At 43.0% G+C, this 22,379-nt stretch overlaps 1 protein-coding gene across 20 annotated transcripts in view; it reads right to left on the reverse strand.

The window, feature by feature from the left end:
• Positions 1-22,379, reverse strand: part of DLG2 (discs large MAGUK scaffold protein 2) — a 1,731,178-nt gene that overhangs the window by 164,849 nt on the left and 1,543,950 nt on the right. The gene's annotated exons all lie outside the window — the stretch shown is intronic.

A 22,379-nucleotide genomic window follows, 5' to 3' on the forward strand; every position in this document is an offset into this window, starting at 1 on the left:
ATTTCCCCAGGATTATGTACTTCTCATTGGCCTCATACCCCCTGTAAAGAAAATCAGCCCGGTCTCCCACCTGTGTGGGGGACCCGTTCTTCCCTATGGTGTGCTCGTTCCCTCTGAGTTCCCTTTACAACTCACACTACCACCGCCCTCACACAGAGCACTCTACTCCCAACACTTCTGATCATCAAGTGTGCGGAGGTTCTTTTCACACCAACAAGCAATTCTGGGACACCAGCAGGACACCCAAGAATTCAACTCAATTCTGACACTGTTTGCCTGGAAACAGCATCAGATCCCACAGGTTAAGGGCTCAGTCCCAGAAGACTGCTCTGCTTCCCTTCCCCTCCCACCCAGACGTCAATCACAAGCCTGGTTTATCACATGTGCGTCTGACCAACAGGCTATAGATTGAAGGTTCCAAGAACCCCCTCCTCAGGTTCAATTAATTTGCCAGAGTGGCTCACAGAACTCAAGAGAAGTATTTTCCCTACTTTTCCTCCATTGATTATAAAAAGATACGATAAAAGATACAGTTGAACACCCAGATGGAAGAGATGAGTAGGGAAAGGTATGTGGGAAGGGGTGTGGAGCTTCTGTACCTTCTCTGGACGAGCCACTGGCAAAGCACCTCCATGTGTTCACTAACCCAGAAGCTTTCCAAACTCCATCCTTTTGGGATCTTATGGAGGCTTCATCACAAAGGCATGATCAATTCTTAACTCCATTTTCAGGCCTTGTCCTTTCTCAAGAGAAAGGTGGGTGGGGTTGAAAATTCTAAGCTTCTGTCATGGCTTGTTCTTTCTGATGACTAGCCCTCATCCAGAAGCCTACCCAGAGTCACCTCGTTAGAACAGAAGACACTACTTTCACCCAGGAAATTATAAGCGTTTGAGGAGCTCTATGTCAGGAACAGAGGTCAAAGACTAATATTAGAATGAGATGCTCTTAATATTCTTACCACTTAGAAAATTACAAGGATTTTGGGAGCTCTGTGCCAGGAACTGGGGGCCGAGACCAATACATTTTTTTTTTCTGTTACCTTACACCCCTGTTGGTACTTCAGTTCATTTTTTTTTTCCAGCTTTGCTAAGTCATTTTCTGCTCGCCCATCTTCTTTCCGGCTTCCAAAATTTTGTTCATATTTCTTATGTGTGTTGTCAACACTTAATTCTTTCATGATCTCATAGCTTTATACCTTTTAAAATTCCTTAATTGTTACTTTGGTGAAATTTTGGGAGGGAATAGAAATATATACAGGTATTCAAACTGCCACATTTAACAGGAAGCTCAAAATGTATGTTCAACTTTATTAAATTTAATCTTGGTGCTTTCTTGCCATCAATCTATCTTCTCATGATCACATGGACCCCAGTCTGTCATTACATTACACTGTATCTCCAAACAATGCAACATCTGCAAAAAGTACAGAAGACCTCAGAGATAAGCTAGGCTTCATTTATTTTCATAACTTTCATTTAGTTGTTATTAAAGTTTTTCTTTCTTTTCATATTCACATAGAATCATTGCAGGAATCCATCTATCCATACATTAAAAAATGTGCTGGGAATATAAATAAATCCCTGCCTTCAAAGAACTCACTATCCATTAGGGGATACAGGCAAGAAAACAGACAATGCAAATAAGCTTGGTAAGGAATAAACCAGGAGCTTTATCAGTACAGAGGAGAGGTCCTAACCCAGTGTGAGAAGAACAAAGAGGGTGGTGTTTGAGAGGAGGTAACACTCTTAGAGAAGAGTCCTTAAAGGATGAGGAAGCACTGGGTAGGCAAAGAAGACCAGATGTAGGGATGGCAGAAGGCAGATCAAAGCAAAAGGAGCAGCTGTGTCAAGGCAAAGGCTCGTGCCTATTTTGCCTCTAAGGAGGAGAAATTTCTCTCAATCAATAGCAAGTGCGGGACAAAGGGGACTCAGTCTTGATGAGGTAACTTGATGTCAGTGTCTTTCCAGGAGAAAATGAAAAGCAGTCCACTTATAATGAGCACTTTGGCTCTTGAATTACCAAGTAAAACCACGGTATCAGCAACTCTCGGCTGAGTGAGAAACTTGCTCATAGAACCCCTGCCTTAGTAGGGAAGGATAAAAGAGCTTTGATAAGTATAAAAGCACAGTGTGAGTATACAAGACTATTATTATTACTACCATAATGCCAACCACCACCGCCCCCAGCCCTGAGGCGTCCTCGACAACTTATAAAGTGAAGCATCTTCTCCATGGATTGGAGCAACGGCAACCTCCTGGTTTTAATATCATACGACAGACATGAAAGATGTCAACACTGGGGGGGGGGGGGGGCTGGACAGGACGTCCCTGTACATTTTTGTGCAATTCCATTTGCAACTTTTAAAAGCTAAAGAAAGAGGAAGAAGGAGGAGGAGGAGGAGAGGAGAAGCAGCTTTTCCAGGCCAAAGATGGGGAGCATTTTGTCTGCATTTCCATTCAGGGCTGTAAGGAACTGAACTCAGCGTACTGCTGCAGGTCACTAGAAACGGAAAATCCAATTAAGACGGTGACAAGGGCCTGGCAGAAGGGTAGATTAGAGGCCTGGCACAACCCTGGGGCTCAGTGGAAGGAGGCTGAGTGGGGAAGGTGAAGCATCAGCCTCTAAGCATAGAAACTACGGTAACAATTTTAAAATGTACTCTGAAAATAGTTAGCATTTGATCAAAATCCCCTGTGAAACAAGGTGTTTTTCCTCCTGGACATTCTATTTCCTAGCTCTGCTATCTGGCCTGATCACTGGTGGGCAAACATGTCCCCCAGCTTCTCCCAGCTCCTATGCGTCCCTGGTGCTGGAAGGTAGATGGTAAGAAATTCCAAGGCAGTCGGGAAAGCAGTCTCAAAATCACACACAATGAACAATGCCATCATTAACGACTCGGGGTGTAAGGAACCTGTGGAGTGAGAAATTGTTTTTATGCAAAAGAGTACCTGGATATTTGGATAAAACTGAAGAGATGAGGCAGGAATAAGCAATACAAACTCATTCAGCAAGAACTTCAGTCCTCGTTTTCCTGAGATTGTTTGTGTGCTGGCCATTTTCTCTCATATTTAAATCCCACACTTCTCCTGCTCTGTTTTATATCAAAAGGGCTGACTCTGTGCAAATCCCACTGCCTAGGTGCCCTTCCTAGGCCACTGATGGGAGACTGGAGGATGGGAAGAAGGGAGAAGCCTGGGCGTTCCTCCCTTCTTTCTGTTTCAGGGAGCATTTCGAGAGTGTCTATTTTTCCTCCATGATTTCTATAGATGTTATTTCAGGTTTCCATTAGCATAGATGTGAAGGTTTCTCAGTGTGATCTTGCTCTGGCTTTCTTTTATCAGAACAGAGAAAAGCTTTCTGACTTCATTTAAACTTGTTAGGGGTTTGCTGGAGAATACATTATTTGGCCCCAGTGATCTGAATGTTAAGGGAGGCAGACAAGACTAAGTTAACACAGCCACTCTAAAATCACCAGATAACACACTCAGCAGGTAGCACCAGTGCAAGAAGTGTTTAACTACAATGCTTGCAGTAGACTGAATAACACTCTCCTCCCCAATTATCCACGTACTAACCCACAGAACCTGTGAATGTGACCTTATACGGCAAAAAGGACTCTGAAGGTGTGATTGTGTTAAGGATCTTGAGAATGGGAGATTATCCTGGACTATCTGGGGGGCCCTAAATGTAACCACAAGGGTTAGTGTAAGAGGTAGGCAGGACTGTCAAAGGAAGAAGTAGGAGATGAGACAACAGAAGCAAGAGTTTGAAGTGATGTGAGGAAGGGATCACACGTCAAAGAGCACAGGTGGCTTTTAGAAGCTGGAAAAGGCAAGGGAATGGATTTCCTGGAGAAGCCTCCACAGGGAACCAGCCCTGCCAACACCTAGACTTTAGCTTACTGACACATTTCAGACTTCTGGCCTCCAGAACTGTAAGAGAATAAATCTGTGTTGTCTTAAGCCACTAAATATGTGGCGATTTGTTATAGCAGCAATAGGAAACTAATATAATGCTCTGAAAGTGTACAGATTATTCTTGTTTTAAAAATGCCACATCTTGGCTACCAATAAAAGCCATACATGAATTCTAGCCTGATATAAAAATCCTTAAGAGAAGCAGATAAAACTTCCCCGCCTCAGCTATCACAGTAGATGTCACGATGTGCCTCTCAGATCTCCCCTCAAGACTGAAGAACTTACTCCCCAGCGGAAGGGGGTGAAGAAAGCAGTCACCCTAAGTCTCTCCTCCTTCTGGGGGGCAGCCTGCATATTACCTGTCAGTGAAGGAGAGCAAAGCCCAGCCCCTTTATCCCAACTTAGGACAACAATGAAGGGCCATTCCTTTAGGAGTCTCTGTTGAAATTATATCAACCTCCAACTTTTCCTTCTGCCCAATCCTCCCTTCCTCTGCATTTTGATTCTGAAGCCCTCTCCAATAAATCTCCCACCTGCTCGTCTCCCCCTGAGTGTGTGTGCTTCCCCAGGGGCCCAATCCAGAAAACTGACGTATCTCTATTTTGTCAAAAGCCCTAAATTTCTCTTTATATCTGCAGATGATGATCAATCCACTCTCCTATAATACAAACTAAAAGATAACATAAGAATGCAAGATCCTCTCAAAAGAGAATGTGGCCATTCACAAAGTCTCCCTCAGCAGAGGTCATTGGTGCAGCGTGAGTTAGGGAGTGAGGACAGAAGACAGCGGCAGGACAGGGACAGAGATGGGTCTACCGAGCACTGGCGTTCGTTAAGGAGCTGTACAAGGTCACGGGATGAGCCATCGTTCACTGTGCTTTCTTACTGCGGCCCTCTGAGATAGCTGTTGTTATCCCAGTTTTACAGGTGGGGAATCTGAGGCTCAGAGACGTTAACCGAGAGAGCTGGAGAAGAGCTGAGCCTAGAATTGAATCCAGCATTGTTGGAATACAGTCATCATGTCTTTCTGTGCTATCGGGAGTACGAATTGTTTGGACAGGATTAAGAGAGACAGTATAAGGAGCACTTCTGTACTGACTGCTGAGGAAGATGACTGGGCGAGGTCTGGGCAGGTGAGGATGCTGCTGCTGAATACGCAGGAGGAACATCCCCATTCCCTGGAAATTGTGTATGGCCTGATCCTCTCCCCCAGGCATGCTCCCGCTCTCCTGGGCTTTATCTTTTCGGGATTCTGCGAGGAGCTTTCCCACATCAGTGCTTTGCTCATGTACAGTCCCTCCACTTGGAATGCTTTCCTCCTGTTCCATTTTTCCTCCCAGGTCCAGCTTAAATGCTATCTTCTTTGAGTGTTTGATCACCTTGAACAGAAACATATCTCCTGCCTCCAAATGTCTATGTATTTAGGGTCTCTATTACTTCTATAGTAGTGATCAGGTCCCCAGTATTGTAGTTACTTTTGCATGAATCCTATTTTCCATGCTGAACAGACACCTGAAGGAGAGCTGGCTTAGACATAGTTGAACCCCAAAGAATCAGCATAGAATTATTTGTTGTAATACGTATTTATCACTTACAGTTCTCTAGAATAACTCAGTTCTTTACACTTCTATTTCTTTTAATTGGTAAATGGCCTACCATGTTTATCTTTTATCCTTATCTGCCTGGCAAGCTCTCTTTCTTTAAAATTCAGTGTTCCCTTTAATAGTAAGTCTTCTCTAATCTTGCCCCCTTAAATGGAATTCATCATGCCCCTTCTCATCTTACTCTGTTTCTCACATATGTAGTCACTGTTGCATGTCTGACACTGTTATGACTGTCAGTATGTTTGTTTTACTGGCTCCCCTGCTAGTGGAACGTTGCATGGAGGAAGGCACTGTCTTACTTCACTCTGTATTCTCAGCTCTACTACTAGAGTCCTTAATGTATAATAAATATGGTGCTCAATAAATAATTCAATAAACTGAATTAAGTAAGAACACAGAGTTGAGGCCAAAAAAAAAAAAATCTCAGAAGGAACTCTGAATGTTCATACTTATTGCCAGGGCGACCAGGACCAAATTACTTACCCTCTCTGAGTTGGAAATAATGCCAACTACAATGACAGCACTATGGTGAGGATGACGAAGATAACACATGGGAAAGAGCTGCACAAAGTGGGACCCCCAAAATGCCTACTCTCCTCATCTTAAATTGAAAATTAATCTTTGACCAAAGTGTTCATGCCCTGTGTGTAATCAGGGCTTAGCAGGGGCTTCTAAGCTAATTCAGGACAACATGATGTTTGGAGTAACCCTTCTGTACAGTTGCTGTTATCAATATCTGATAGTGGTGGTGATGATGAAGAAAGAACAACGATGAGGAGGAGGTGGAGGGGGAGGAGGAGAAGGAGAAAGAGGGGGAGGAGGAGGAGGAGGCGAGGAAGAAGAGAACATCCAATGTATTCAACTTATTCTAATGAAATTGCTAACCAGAAGGAGAATGACCCAGGAAGTCTAATTTATAATACTGTTTGGTTCTAAATAAAGGGCATCTAATAGGGAGACATGTAAATACTGTTTCCAAAACACACTTCAAGGATTCGATCATGTTTGGAGTTTGCTCCCCACCTGGCTCAGAGTTACCAAGGTCACACTGGCAATCTAAGGACACAACTTCTTCTGGTTGGAGAGAGCCCTGGTGAAGTATCATGAGATGTCGGCCCCTTTGCAGAAAGCAAGAAACCAACCACCTGAAATCAACACACATTAGTTAAGCCGGCCTCTGTTGGCCCAGTCAAATCTCCCTTTCAGAGAACCGAACTCCTCATGGCAGGGAAGAGCATGGTTTCTCCTCAGCTGAAATGCAGACGCATCAGGGTTCACTCCAAAAAGCTAAAAGCTTTCATAAGTGGTGTTATTATGTTCTTTTTCGAATCTTTGCAGTGCAGTTGAACCCCACTGACTGGAGCCACAAGGCAGTGCTTGCAGATGACATAGGAGGGTATCTACCTGGCGACAGTCTGCGCTTGTTTTATTTCTCCACCTGTTACTGAAAAGAGGGAAAGGACCAAGTTTTAAAAGCTAATTACTCACTTTGAAATATGATTATTAAGATGGATAGTGCTCAAGGGCACACTTGAGATGTAGTTGTGTGCTTTTTCAGTGTGTTGTCTTAATATAACTGCGATCTGATTAAAGATGAACTCCACCCGAGGGCGGCCCTTCTGTGTGTCGTATCTATCACGGGTGAGTTGTCACTTCCTTCCAGGATGACCTCTCTTTAATAAGAATTAATAGACTATGTTTTCATTTTCCTTCTTCAGACCCTTTTTTTGAGTTTCATATCCCACCAAACTCATGCGTGACAAGCCCACATCTGTGAGGTTTTATGTGCTCTCTTTTAACCCTTCTAGAAGCTCTGTGTGAATGATGTTCCGATCCCAATGCACATGTGAAAACTGAGGCTCAGACAAGTTACAGAATGTGCCCAAAGTCACACAGCTGGAAAGCGGTGGTGAAAGAGGTGGAACCCCAATCTGGTAACTTCCCAGGGGTGCTTGCTGCTTTAGTTGTGGACACAAAATGACTGTCAATATGAGAAACTACCTAAGCAACAAAGAGAAGACAATACCTTTTCTATCACAAGCCCAGTTACTATGATTTAATATTCATTGTGGGCTACACCATATTCCAATGCAACAGCTATGAACTGAAAAAACCTGAGACGGTGCCGATAACATCAGTAGGTTTCCAGCACATCTCCTTAGCGCTCATCTTCTCCTCCAGAGACGGAAGACACAACTCACAAATGAACCATCACTAATGCCAGTGACAGCCTCTCCTCTCTGTCTCCCAAGTGTCCATACACAATTCTTTCAATCAGCATAAATCTTTCCTGTGCATGTTGCCACTACTTTTTTCTTTCTTCTGAATTAAATATATTTTGTCCATAAATCCAAGAAGGCTTCACCTTGGGCCACCTGAGAATTCCTAGATTGGTGACTATCAATCACTATACCTGCCACATCCACTCATGAAACCTGGTAAAATATTAGTCACTTCTTTCCATTTCCATCATAGGAGGAATGTCTTTGGGGGGCCATTTTCACAAAGAAATAAATATATTAGTGAAAGTGATTATGCACATCCAAGGACTAGGAAAATAAACCACATGAGGGGGGAGGCTGAGAAATTTTTCTTAGTTGGTGAACATGAAACTTTAGAAAGCTGCGCTTATCGTAGTATGTGGAGAAGGCCAGGTGTCCATCAGACTGGGAGTTCCTAAAGCAGTGACTGTGTTTTTTCCATCCTTTTTGCCACCTCTCACCCTTATGTGATGCAATTTGTACCAACTAATTTAAAGGACCATTTGGGGCTGGGTCTCTAGATGAGAATTAGAATAGCAGAGAATGTACCTCAAAGGCCTTAGCTTGGCATTCAAGGCTCTTGTGATCTGCCTCCAGCCTCCCTTTCTTCTTACTGATGACCCTCCTTCACAAGAGTCCCAGTGTTTTCAGAACATACATTGTACTTTCCTATTCCTGTTGCTCTTAATTCTAATTTTTCCTCCCCTTACAATGATGCTTCTTCTCTCTTTGCTGACATTCTAACCAATCTTCATGACCCAGAAAAATGACCCCTTCCTCATCTAAATATTTCCTGATTCCCCTGGTCACAATGAAACTGCCTCCCTCACGGAGCACACCGTCGTGATACGTCAGCCCTGCTCTGAACCCTGCTGCGTACATGTGCCTTCTCCCCCTTCCTGGAGGACACCACTGCACAACACCAGGACAGCGTCCTGGCTCTCCCTCTAACAACTGACGCCCCCACAGAGATTTGTATCTAATGGATATTCAAAAAGCTCTGCAGAAACTGCAATAAGATAAATCACTTTATTTTAACGTATGATAGTATCTCCTCGAGATGAGGATGACAACCTGGTCCAGAATTTGGCTTGCAAGGTCAGCTTGGAGCAACTTGAGATGAGAGGCATGGGTGACATGGCTCAGGGATTGGTTCAGGCCCAGAACAAGGGGAACAATGAACCCAGACAAGCGTGTATACTTTTTATAGCAGGAAGTTGTAGGATCCCAGTCCGTGTGAGGGTGGATGGTGTCTTCATGCCTAGGTGGCCTGGCACACCCTCTGTGGCCCCCACACAGCCATCCAGTGCTTCTCCATCTTGGCACTTGCCATCAAACTGTGCTGTAATGGGTGACTACTCTGTCCTTCGCCACTAAGGACCAGGATGTGACCATTACCAGAGTCTCAGCACCTAGTTCAGTACTTAGCACAAAATCAGTCCTAAATAAATAGATAAAGGTCTGTTAAACAAATAAAGGGAAAAATCAGGAAGAAAAGAAGGCAAGATAACAGACATGCACGTGGACGTTTCCAGTTCAGCTTCTCAGGAAAAGTGGTGGAGATCCTGAGCTTGGTGGGACAGACACTGTTACTGACTTCACCACAAGGTACCCAGCATTTCCGGTGCAGAAAAAGCAAAGCTGCTGGGAGAGGCTTTGTTGGATGCTCCTCCTGGGTCAGCTGGGACGTGCTCTGGGAGCAGGGGGATGTCCCATTCCCTGCCTAGAGCTCACAGCAACTGCTCTTAACCCTGGGGGCACGCTCAAGTGTGTAGATTTAAAAGAAGCAAAACCATAAATTCTCAAACAGTCTTGAGAGATTTGATTTTGTTATTCACATTCATTTAAAGAAAAGAGAAAACTGACAACGTGTAGGTCATCGAGACCACGCAGCAGCTCTCCACATCTCTATACCTGGGCCTATCACTCCTCCCCAACCTGGACTGCCAAAATCTCACTGCCTAAATTCAAATCTAAAAGGATCCAATCCATTGCTCCAATGTATATTTTTTTTTCCTAAATTGCCATCACCTACTGTTTTACTGTCTCAGCAGGGAACTGTTGGCATCATAGTGCTCTGAGGACGTTGTGCTCATCCAAGTCCTGGCATCTCCTCACAGTTGCCTAAACAGTGCTGCGGGAATTCTGCAGATGTGACTTGAAATTTCTAGGAGAGGCTCTGCCACAAAGGCACCATGGTCAGCACCCAGCTCCTCTAGCCAGAACCTGCCTGAGACAACACAGACCAGGGAACAATTTGCAGCACTTGCTGGCTGTGCAGAGAACTCAGAAATGTTAACAGATGGCACGAAAAACACAACCCTACACAGTCAGCAGGGTGACACTCATTAAGAATCACTTCTGAACCCACTTTCAGTAAAATCCCTTTCCAGTGAAATATCACTTTCCCTAGACCATCAATCTGCTTCAGCAAAAGTGACTACAGGTACTGTAATGCCAGGCCTGGCTGAAGCTCTGCAGATGACGAGAGACTCTCTCCGAGCCTCAGGGACCTTCCATTCATCCTTTCCTCCGGGATAGGTCCTGATCACCTCTTCTCTCTTCACTTCTGTGGATGGGACCGGAAGTCAGGTGGCACTCAGAACTGAGGTGTCCCCTCCCTATCCTGATGCTCATCACCCTGCCTACCTTCCTTCCCCAGCAGAAGGGGGCAACGGGGAGAAAGTAGAGAAGAATGCATGGAGGAACCTGTTATTCTACAGGTCAGAACCTGCTCCAGAGTGGGAATTTATTTATCCTCACATTTTTTCAAGTACATTCCTAACTCGTTTCTCAAGGGAAATCATTCCCTTCTTCCCTCTCCTCCTCCCTAGTGGAACACAACAAGCCCACTGCAGGCTGTAAAACTGCATTTTGTTGTGCTTTACATGCCATGAATGAATCAAAATACTGATATGTGAAACTAAGGCCAGATGAAAACAATACCGGCACTAGGTAATGATTCTTAGGTCGCAGATTCCAGGCTGCTTTGTGCTCACTGACATAGAAACCCAACCACTTGTTCCTCCAAGAGGTAGAACCTCCGACAGTCACAGATTTTCATACCTCCAGGTCTTCTCTCTAAAAGCCGCTTCCACTTATAACCCCAATGGCACCTCCCGAAATCCTACTCATGCTTCAGGACACCGCACAAAGGCCCCCTCTTCTAGTCAACGTGCAAGAGTTGTTCTTTCACCTGCGCTCGCCTTTCACCTGTGTTCCCATAGCTCTTTCTTACAGCATGTAGACTGGGATTTGTCTCATTCTGTCTGTGATTTCTTGCTGCTACAACTCCAGTGAAAAGGAAATAAACATTATTTCTATTGCCTGGCACGGTGAGACAATTGGCTTAAGAAAATGACAGACCTCTTGAATGAATTCCCCTAGTGCACTAACCCCACTATTAGAGGTGAAGTGAGAAATCACATGGGTGAGGCACCTGACGCTGTACAGATGCCTCAAGGCTGACATCCATTAGTTGGTTGTTAACCTGGGATCGAAGAGACCTGGGTTCTAATCTCAGTCTGCCACTAACATTTTCCTCACAGCTCACATCATGTTTAACCTTTGGTTTACCGCTTACTTACTCAGTAAATCTTACCAGTAAACTTTGTCTTTGTTCCAATGTTGTTTACCAATAGTATCCATGTTTTCACATACCCTCTACCCTTATGATCTGCTTCTCACTACCAAAGACAGTAGGCCAAGAGAACACTCATGGTTGCCTACAGAAAATAAACTCAGATTTTCTTTATGAACAGACATACCTGTGAGAACATGGCTGCAGAGGAAAGCAGAGGTGCCTGTGCTGTACAACCCTGGGCAAGTCCCGACACCTCTGTGAAATAAGCCCAACAGCCATACCCGCCAAGATGGTATGATTACGAGCACGTAAGAGCTAAGGTCTGGAAAACGCATAGCAAGAGGCACCCCCCAAACGTTGGCTATGCCTAGTACTTCCGTGTGAGTTCTTCACTATGGTCCAGTTGCACGGTGCCTCCTTATTCTTGCTTGTTGATAGTGAATCAACAGATTTCAAACTGGACACTTTCTATGTCTACAGGACTTTCTGGAAGATTATTTTTGTGGTTCCTGCTTTCTGAATAAGGGTGGATTTTGATGTGAAATGTCCCAGTATGTGTTTGTACCTCAAACACAAAGAGATATCTTATTATTTCTGAAAAACGCAGCTGTACTGTGATAATCTAAATTTCCTACAGACACATGAGATAAGCAAAAAATTCTTGCCAAAAATGATCAGTCCAACCAACCATAATTATGTTAATTCTATCCAACTGCCAGCAAAGAGATCAAAGGTTAAGTCTGTTCTCAGCTTCACAGGATGATAATGATAATAAACATAGCTATTCTTAGTAGCTAAAGTACATTCTGCGATTGTAACTGACACCATTTGACTTTCATTTTTTGGTAAGCTAAATGACTTGCAATATATTTCCTTGTTTGAAATAACAGATCTTTTAGCTAGTGAAAGTCACCTTTGCCCAGTGTGACCCACCTTCTCATTCACAATTTGCTCTAATGCTTGGGAACATTGCTTTAACAAATGTGACAAAGGACTTTAAAAAATATCTTCTCCCTTGGAAAGCCCTAAGACTGCATATCTTCTCCAGCTCTCCACATTTTGTGCACTTCTGAGTTTTGCCAAACTTCTCTCTGATGTGTTCACTGATTTTTCCAGGGCTGAGCATTTACTATGTGCCAGGAACTATACTGAATGCCTTATGTAGAGATTAATCTAATTTATCCCCTCAACAACCCTGTGGTGGGTGTTAGCATCACCCGTGGTTTACAGAAGCAGACACTTGCTCCAGGTAATACAGGTGGAAACCAAATGATGGATCTCAGATTTGAAATCAGGTCCATGTGTTCAGATGCTACACTCTCAGCTGATATCCTGTACTGCCCTGGCTGCCTGCCCACAGCTGTCTTCACTGCCACATCTCAGTGCCTGTCACAGTTCATGGTATATATTAGAAACAAAATTAATGAATATGGATAATAGTTATAGTGATAGCCAACATGTTCTAAGCATTTACTTGTGCTAGACAACATTCTAAGAACTTTACATGTATAAATGCATTCAATCCTAACAAACCTATAAGGTAGTACTATTATTCCATTTTATAGATGACGAAACTGAGGTACACAGAGATTAATTAATGAGAGAGGATCAGCCCCAACCTCTTATCCCTTATCTATCTTTGATCCACACCCAAACTACAGGGTCTGGAGTTCAAATATCCTCTCTGCTCAGATATAAAGTATACACTCCTATCCCACTTTCTGGAGTTTATTCCTTTACCCTTCTCTGCTCTATTCTTAAATATTTCCTCCAGGAAATTATTTCTCCCAGGTGCTATAAGGCTACCTGCCTGGCAGGTTTGGTTTTCTTCTCACAACCTGACCCATCCAGTTTGGCATGTCAATGAGGCTCTAACTGTCTTTCCTTGTACACAACAACCTTGTATAGCAAGGACTGCCTTCATTTTACAGACAAGAAAGCGGAGGAGCAGGAAGGCTCAGTTAGTCACCGATCTGGGATTTGATAGACAACGTGGCTCCAGAGCCTGGCCTTTATTCCACACACTGCCAGATCAGGGATGAATCCCTTTCTCCCTTCTTCAAATTCCCAAAGACTGCAGTCGGCCAATATAGATCCCATGCTAAACTATACTGATCTACATTGTACTGCATTGTACTGATTTTATGCTGCGTTGTCCTGGTATGTAATTGCTGTCAATATGTGGCCTATTTGATCGTAGTCCACTTAGGAGATCATGCCGTCCCCTTCCTTTTGTGGCCCTGAGACAGCCTCCCTCAATGCTGGACTTGTTATTTGCTGAATTCCACACTGTAAGTTCACATTGGAATGTCTGCTCAAGCAGAGCCAGAAGATTCCTATAATTCCAGCCCACTAGGAAGAGTTTCCCAAGTGCTAACCTAAGGCTTCTATTGCTCCTGCTCCTGCCACACATACACTCTTCCCGGGGCACTCGCCTCTCATTCACCTACCATCTTCCCCGCACTCCTCTTCTTTATCGACTTTACCACGTTTCCTTCCGCACGTCCTTCAGGCATCTCAGGTGTTAAGGCTGAACTCATACCTCCAGAAATTTGTTCCTGCCCCTGGAATGGACTGTGGACCTCCTAGTTTCCCAAGTCAAAACCATCAGCAGGGAGCAGCTTTAGAAATTTGTGTCAAAGGCCTAATATTAAAGTTAGTAATAATAAAAACCACCAAGGCTGTATATCAAATTTATACATTCCATTTGGTTTTTCTAATTTTGGCCAATATAATTATCCAAATATGGAAAAGTTTTCTGTTTCTCCACATATAATAGATAATCCATGTTATTTCTGCTTGAAAAAACAAATGTACATCCCTACTTCTTATGTGCATATAGGCTTTAGTGAGCCAAAAAAGCGAGAAAGTGAGACATTCTTTCCCCCTCAAAAAATAAACATTAATTTAATTTCTATTGCGTTTCAGGTCACAGGTATATTACTTAATGTAATCCAGACAACTAGCCTATGAGGTAGGTTTTATTATTACCATTTTACAGATAAGTAAAGCGAGGCCCAGACGAATGAAGTGAGTGCCCAAGTTCACATGGCTGACAAATGACAGTGACAGGATTTAAACTCATATTTGCCTTTACAGCCTATAAGCACTCTTTTTATACCATACTGTCTCCAAATAAACCAAATCTGAAAGCAGGACCAAAAAAATGTGATAATGAGTTTTGCTTACTTTTCTTACATCAGGTAGACTACACGCTCCTTAAAAGTGTTAACTATCAAGTTTCCAAACTAAAATACTTGCAAGTACTAGTTATTACTATTGTAACTGATGATGACTCATATTGAGACTTTCCAAATAAATCCTATATATCTGAGATAACTGAGACAAAAAGATTGTTCTAGAGAGTGAATAGAAGCTGATACTTGTAAAAAAAAAAATCTGCAAAAGCATAGGGCTGTGTGTTTGTTTTTTGAGCACCTACTATGTCCTGGAAACCACAGTAGTCAATAGTCTTGGAGAAATAAGACACAATCTAGGTCTTCAGGCACTCTTAGGCCAGTGGGGAGTAAACACAAAAACAATAATGTGTAAGAATCCCGCTCAGTTCTACGACAGAAGATGTTATGAAGCACGTCACACATCAGGAGCAGGCAAACCATGTGTGACCACCACCATGTCTTCTTTGACTCTGTGCTATTTTCAGAATATGAATCAAGGGCTTAACAGTTAAAAAATTGAGAAATTTCATTTCAAAATTCACATTTGTGGCTCCCACAAAAGTGAAAAGTCTAATGACACTGAGCTCTGATTCCCGTTCATCCACCATCAACCTGAGCCCAGTAGCTGCTGCCTCCAAGGATGGTGTGCCTCTATATTTGTAGATAAGGATCCATGTTTCTTTAAACTAACAATTTTCAGGAGAGTTACCTAAGACATCTTCTACCAGGAGCACATCTGATATACTATTTCACCTTGGAAACACTGCGCATGTGACCACGGATAAAGTCACGCACTGACATTTAGGTGACATGCATAAAAATTATCAAGGCAGTATTGACGGGAGGAGAAAGGACTGAGGTACATAAGTGTGCGTGTAGGTGCAGTGGAAAGGAGTGATGGGAAGATAGAGAGAAAGGTGATAAAATTGTACTAGTTGACCTCCCTCCCTCGTTTCATCTCTCCATATCCATACACTCCTCTTGACTTCTCCAGAGTTCATGTCCTTCCCCTTGCGGTTCACAGCTTGGATCCAGGACAAAGCAACCGCAAGTGCTTGAGACAGCTCCCACCCCAGACTCTGTAGGGCACTGCAGAGCTGCCTCCACGGGGGGTTAAGGAATCAACTGTCCCTCACATGTCTAGATCAAGACAGTGTACAAAGCACAGTGATCTCCTGCTGGAGGCAGATATGACAGTGACCAGCAAATCCTCAAGACAGAGTAAGTGAATCTTCCATGTAAGTGAATGCAATGATGCATGCCCTGATGTGTTCATTTCTCATCCTTGCATCTCCTGTGTGGAGGCAATGTTTGTGTCTCTGTGGGACATTTGTGTTTCAATATATTTGGACTAGGTTAATATTAACTTCTACTGATAAATGTCTTTTAAAATGGTCTATATTATCTATGAGAGAATGTATGCTTTGAAGCATGTCTAAGTGGCCTTCAAAGTCAATACAAGCTAAAATGGGGCTCTATCTGCAAAAAGCAAGCACTGTAAATTAAAACATCATTATTTGGCCCCAAAGGTACATCCTCTGCTGTTCCCTTTCTCATCTTTGAATTATCTACCTTGTCAGGCATGTCACGGAGAGCAGACAGAGTGGGCCAGTGCGGGGCTTAAAAGGGAACAATGATTTCTAAAGAATCTACACTGTGCCTGGCTCTATTAAGCGTGTAAATGCACTAACTGACTTAATCTCTCACACCGAAATGTGAGCCCTGTGAGGGGAACATTTTGCCTCTTCATTCACCCCCTTACTTACAGAGCAAGTCCTGGCACATAGGAGGTGCTTGCTCTGGCTATCATACAGGCTCCTTAACCCCTGACCCCGATGCTCCCCACCGAATCACAGGGGCGAGAAGCCTGAGAACCATCTTCCTAGAGTTTCTTGTCAGCAGGATTGCAGTCTAGATTGTTCCGACCAGAGCGCCCTGCGTGAGTTTGGGGAGGTGGAAGGGCGGTGGCAGACTGGCACGGGATGTTGCGTTGCTATAGCCTCTCGTGGTTTCCTCAGACTCCGCAGCTCACTGATGGTTTCCAGCTTCAGGGCTGCGATGGCTTCCACGGCTCAGGCAATGGCTTCCTGAAATTCCCCAGTTTGAGTGTATCTGCCTCCACCCTGGACTAGCAGTCCTCCAACCCTTCCAGCAATTTCTAAGCACATTAATACCCTAAATTACATCCCTGTCTGCTTAAAACACACAAGGTGCCGTCTGCTTTCCTGACTGATTTAACGTTCCATAAACATTTGGAAAAACAACCAACTCAGCGGGCAGTGGTAGCCCCACCTGCAGCTGTAGAACAGAGGCTCCTAGGGATGAAATGACTTAAGATTACACAGCAACTGTTAAACGTCAGAGCTGAGAGCTGAGCCCTGTCTGATGCTGAAGCGCTTTTGCTTTTTCCATTCAGATACTGCCCTCAGTAGGTACAACACATCACGTGGCTGCTGAAATCCTATCTCAGAAGTTAAGAGCTGCTGTTTTCATCGTTCCTCCTGCTAGTGCACCATTGTGGCTGGAAACCCCCCTATAAATTGGAAGGGTACATTAATCCCCAAGACAAGCTGTCTATTAAATATGTATGAGACCCAGCAGGATGCCCTGTTAACGTACATTGTATCTGCATTATCAGTACAGATACTGTGTGTGTGTGCACATGGTGGAAGTTTGCAAAGCATTAATTGAGTGACTGAATAAATGTACGGAAGTTCACTGGTTTCTCTTGGCCAGAAGTTCCTTTGCAGAGTGTCTGCTCTGACTCAGGTGTCATTTGGGTCATAAACCACTTGTGGGCTGGTAATTCGATTAACCTTAATGCCTGGATCCCTCCCACTGTTCAGCACGGGAACAGTATCTCCTAGGCTTCTGATTTTCCTTGAAGAACTTCACTTGTTAAGAGCATTATAATTCTGAGGCAGATAGAGACAAGAATCTGTCCCTACTTTCCAAATGAAAGCTCCAAATGAAAGACTGAGGCACTGAAACTAATGACCTACTTCTGTTGCAATGTGGTAGAAAAAGCATTGCATTTAGAACCAAACAGATCTGGCTTCTCATACTGACCATCCCCTAACACTCGCTACACCCGAAACCTTAGGCGAGCTGTTTCTGCGACCTCAGTATTCTCTCTTATATAATGGCAATAGTGAAATTTCTAGAGCTACTGGAAGGAAGAGCTATTACAGACAGAAAGCACCCAGCACAGCATCTGGCCCATACATGTAGATTCAGGGAGTGAAAACAGTATTATCATGATTAATACTGAGGAAGGGTCTGTTGATACACAGGCTACTATCTTGCAGGCTGGTCCGTGTTAGTCCACAAGGCTCGCCAGGCACACACAGGCAGCAGTACTGTGGATGAGCACTTAAAAACACGTTTTTCACACTTACAACTATACTACCTAGAGAGGTTATATAATTACAAAGAACTGAGTGTCTCCCTATTATAACTTCTGTAGGTTTCATGGTGTCTGGTGCCTTTGGGTTGGGGAGAGTGGGAACGGCTGGCACAGAATGGGTGGAGGAGAACCATCACACCTCATTCTCCTTTAAGGTGAGATCCAAGATTAGGCCCCCTAGAAGATTCTGGGGGTGGACAGGTAGAATTGAGTGCCTTTTGCATGCCAAGGAGTCATAGTTAAAGCTGCAGGAATGAATGAGGTCATGAATAGTTTGGGAGTAAATGAGGGAAAACTGAACCACACTTGACTTCAGGAAACTCACAGTACCAGTCTCTAGCTTGGTGCTTGGCACACAGCAGATTCCCAATGAACATTTGTTGAGTCAGTAAATAAATATCAGATTGGAAAGTATATCAATCTTCCTTAAAATGCCTATGTCCCTCCCTTTTCTGGTGATCCAGACTCAACTTACCTTTGAAAAGCTAACTGAAGTATGTGTACTTTCTGAATATTCAGAGTTTCTCAGTTTGAAAAGCCTTCTTTGTTGGGGGGAGGGTATAGCTCAGTGGTAGAGTGCATGCTTGGCATGCACGAGGTCCTGGGTTCAATCTCCAGTAACTCCACTTAAAAAAAAAAAAAAAAGAGAGAGAGAGAAAAAAAAGAAAAGTCTCCTTCTGAAAGTCCATCAATCAGCACTAATATTCTCACTTTCCTAAGAAATGGCGGGCACTGTGAGTTTTCCTATCCCACTTACAGAGCCTAAGATCCAACTAGACTTTGAGAACAGAAAATGTGGTTTTTCTTTGTATGTTTGTTTTTTGGGTTTTTTTTTTTGTTTGTTTGTTTTTTTTTGCATAGCTGGAAACTCCTCAGTGTCCAGCAGGGTGCTTGGCCACCAGGCTCTCAATCAATAGGGACTTAGTGCTTGATTAATCAACTAGTTTTAAAGTCACAGAGGGAAGAAATAAATGGAATTCTTTGGAACCTTAAAAGTGTTGAAAGATAAAATGAATGCACATAAACTGTGCTCAGCTTGGAGAAGAAAAGACTTAAGGAACCAGAAAGAGGGCACTGAGCTACTGGTAAAAGTAGAACTGGAGTATGAGGGAGAATCCTGCATGGAAGAGACTGGCAGAGTTGGTTTTGGGAGAGAAGAGATGGGCTCCCCTTCTTCCCTCATCCACTCGTGGGTTATCCTCTTAGGTCAAGTCCTGGAATAGGCAGTCCAGATACAACAACAAATAAGGCACAGTAATGGCTCTTAAAGATGTTAAGCTGCAGGAATAAAACAAGGATACAGCTACAACATAGCTTAAATCGAATGAGAGTACAAACAGGGGATACACTTAAAGATCAGATTAGCTCCTGGGTGCTCTGTCCCTGCCGAGGGTGACCTGAGACATGTGACAGATACCGTGATTTGGGGGTTAAGCAAGCTCAGAGAAGGAGAGATCCGAGAGAATGTCAAGATTAAAGAGTCTACCATTTTTCTTTTATCTTTTCAAAGGCATGTGTTGTTGAACCTGCAATAATAAAAATTCAAACCATCTTGTGCCCTAGACAAGACAAACTCAGACCTGGTACGCCTTTGTTCAACCATCAGATAACCTGCCTAAAAGAAAATGAATACTCTCTATTGCTCTTTTTAGAGGTTCTCTGGATGTTTTTTAGAGAATGAGGAGGGCATTGCCATAGAAACATGGGGTTGGAGTTCTGTGACCGGTGTAGGTCTTAGCAGTGAAGACAAAGAAGGGGCAGCCCAGGGGTGCATGTGTTGGGAGACAAGTCAAGTGCTACCACATTTCACTGGGATTTTTCTCAGGCTCCTGCCCAACTTGACCCACCACCTCCCCTATGATTTGTATAAACAGTTATATGTCAGAGTCTCTGCTTCGTGCCTTCACTGGCACTGTTTCTTAGATCATTGCTAGACAGGTCTTGTTATCAAAAATTTCCTTATAGAGAACTGAAATCTCTTTCTTTTAATTTCCTCTCATGAGACCTACTTCTGCCCTCTGCAGTTATATAAGCTTATAGTCTCCTATCTCCTTAAAAGGCTCTTTTGCTTGAATAACGTTGTCACTGCATTTGCTGTTCTTATTTGTGAACGTAAGCATCCCGGCTTCTTCAACTAACCTTTATCTGTTAAGGTTTCCAGACTTCTGTTCCCCAGGTGGTTATCTCTAGAATCAACTTAATTATAACTTTCTAAGAAGTGACCCCTGTACTTAGCACAAGACTCTACCATGGGCTGAGAAGAACTGGCATCCAAAAGAGGATCGTGACTTCCCCAAAGTCATGCTGGTGAAGGTGGAATGGGCACAATTCAAAGCCAGAGCTTCAGGCTTCAATGCCAGTTCCCATCCAGCCTATAAATACAGATGAAGAATACAGTCCTTTTCATTCCCTCTCCTGCCTGACCTTAGACAATGCAATAGTCTCATTCCAGTCCTGTTGGCCTACGGTCAGTAATCTTCTTCTGAATCCAGACATACACTGGCACTGGCCTGGGCAACCTGGGAGGTATGGTCACCCTTGCATATTTCCTCAGGCACATCTGCCTTTTAACAGTTAAAGCTGCATGTATTGATAGGGGTAAATCAAGAGAATAAAATAAACAAAATGAATCAGGAGATTTATTTTAAGAAGAGATTTCTTAAAATAAGCTTTTGTCTTTTTTCTACATTGAAGATTAGATAACTTTTTCTCAGCGCATCCAATGAAACTTCAAGTGCATTTTTCATTCATTTGCCCTTTGAAATTGGATTATCGCCATTTAAAGGTGACATGTAAGTTCTGTCATACCTACTTTTTTTACAGCTATCTACGTATGTGACAGTCAGGCTGCTGTACACTGCTGGAGGACGCGGAGCTGGTATGATGTTACCACATTCTCTAATTCACCTGTAGGCAGACCTCTGTTTTCATTTCTATCAATCTTGAGGTTTGGATTGAATTTTAGTTTCCTAGTCCCCAGGACACAAAGGGGCATTTCTATGTGGTCTTTACAAATACTTATCCAGAATACGAAGTTGATCGCATGGCAGTCAGTCCAAAAATGCAACCAGCTTATCCAAAAATTTTAGGGTCTATGCTGGGAAAATTAGTGCTGCTTTCTCCAGAAGTAGCTAACTTACTTCTAGTTGGTCCAGGGTCCTCTATTAGGCATGTGCAGAAATTAAAGAGAGAGAGAGAGACATGGCCCCTGCCCCCTATTCATGTCACAATCTCCTAAGGAAACGGAGTGAGAAAACAGAATGATGAAGCTCAAGCTGAAGTCCACGGAAGAAGAAGAGCTTTAAATGGACAGCACTGGTCATGTCTGGCATCACAGATGTGGTAGACATTGAAGCAGGGTAAGATTTTCATAGAAAAGAGTGGAGGGCCTTCTGACTCATGCAAAGCAACACCCAATTATTAATTTGTACTGTGCTCTTACTTTTTTCCAGGCCCTGTGCTAGGTTCTGAACACACAGAAAGAAAAATAACACATTCCGCCAAAAGCTCTGTATCTGAATACTCAATATTTACCCTTAGACACCATAATGAGTTTTGGTATATACATTCCTTATCTGTAATTTAGTATCAGAAAGTGCATCTATGCCACAGACAGAGACAAATCCCTTTGGGCTCTCTTACACGCACATATTCATGAAATTCTAAGTTTATGTTGTCATAGATGAAAAAATTTCATTAAAAAACTCAGCAAATTCCATCTGGTCTGTGAAGCAGGCTATCTAGGGGATATCGTGCATGTTTTTACAAATTCATCCCATTGGCTTGCTCCTGGGTGGGTAACTGATTACCTAAGAATTCTGAGGGACAGATGGATTCCTTTCTATTGTTAACCACATATATTCCCAAAAATTTATTTGAGAAAAAAATTGACAATGAAAGCAAATAAATATTTCCAGTAATAGTATACTATCGAGGAGTGACTTGATTAAAATCTTCTCCTTAAAACAATAAAAATGAGGCAAGTTTTTGTTTGTCTTGGCTGCTTCAGTATAGTGTGGATCAAAGGCAAGAGGACTGACTAGATCACCTGGCAGAGCCTTCTCCAGTCTTTCTATTCCATACTTTTTAAGGTATGATTTCTATTAATATAAAACAAGCACCTGCAAAGGACTGAAAGAGTGTTCATAAGACTGTAATAAGAAATTTGAGGAAGGGCTGCTCAGAAGTTTTATAAATTTATATGCAAAAATCAGGTTCAGATAACCATAATTTAATTAAAACAATTTTAAATAGAAGGAAATGTTTTTCTTCATATTTTATCTCTATGACGACGAAATAGGTTTGGAACAATGCTATCTTATACTAATTAAGAACACAGCCTCACAACATGGCCTTCTATGAATATTAAATGCAAATGTCTGAATTATCTCGTTTCAATTAGGCTGCTGCATTCCTGGCTGTCGGTTAT

The sequence above is a fragment of the Camelus bactrianus genome, chromosome 10 (genome assembly GCF_048773025.1).
Source record: "Camelus bactrianus isolate YW-2024 breed Bactrian camel chromosome 10, ASM4877302v1, whole genome shotgun sequence".
Classification (NCBI taxonomy): domain Eukaryota; kingdom Metazoa; phylum Chordata; class Mammalia; order Artiodactyla; family Camelidae; genus Camelus; species Camelus bactrianus.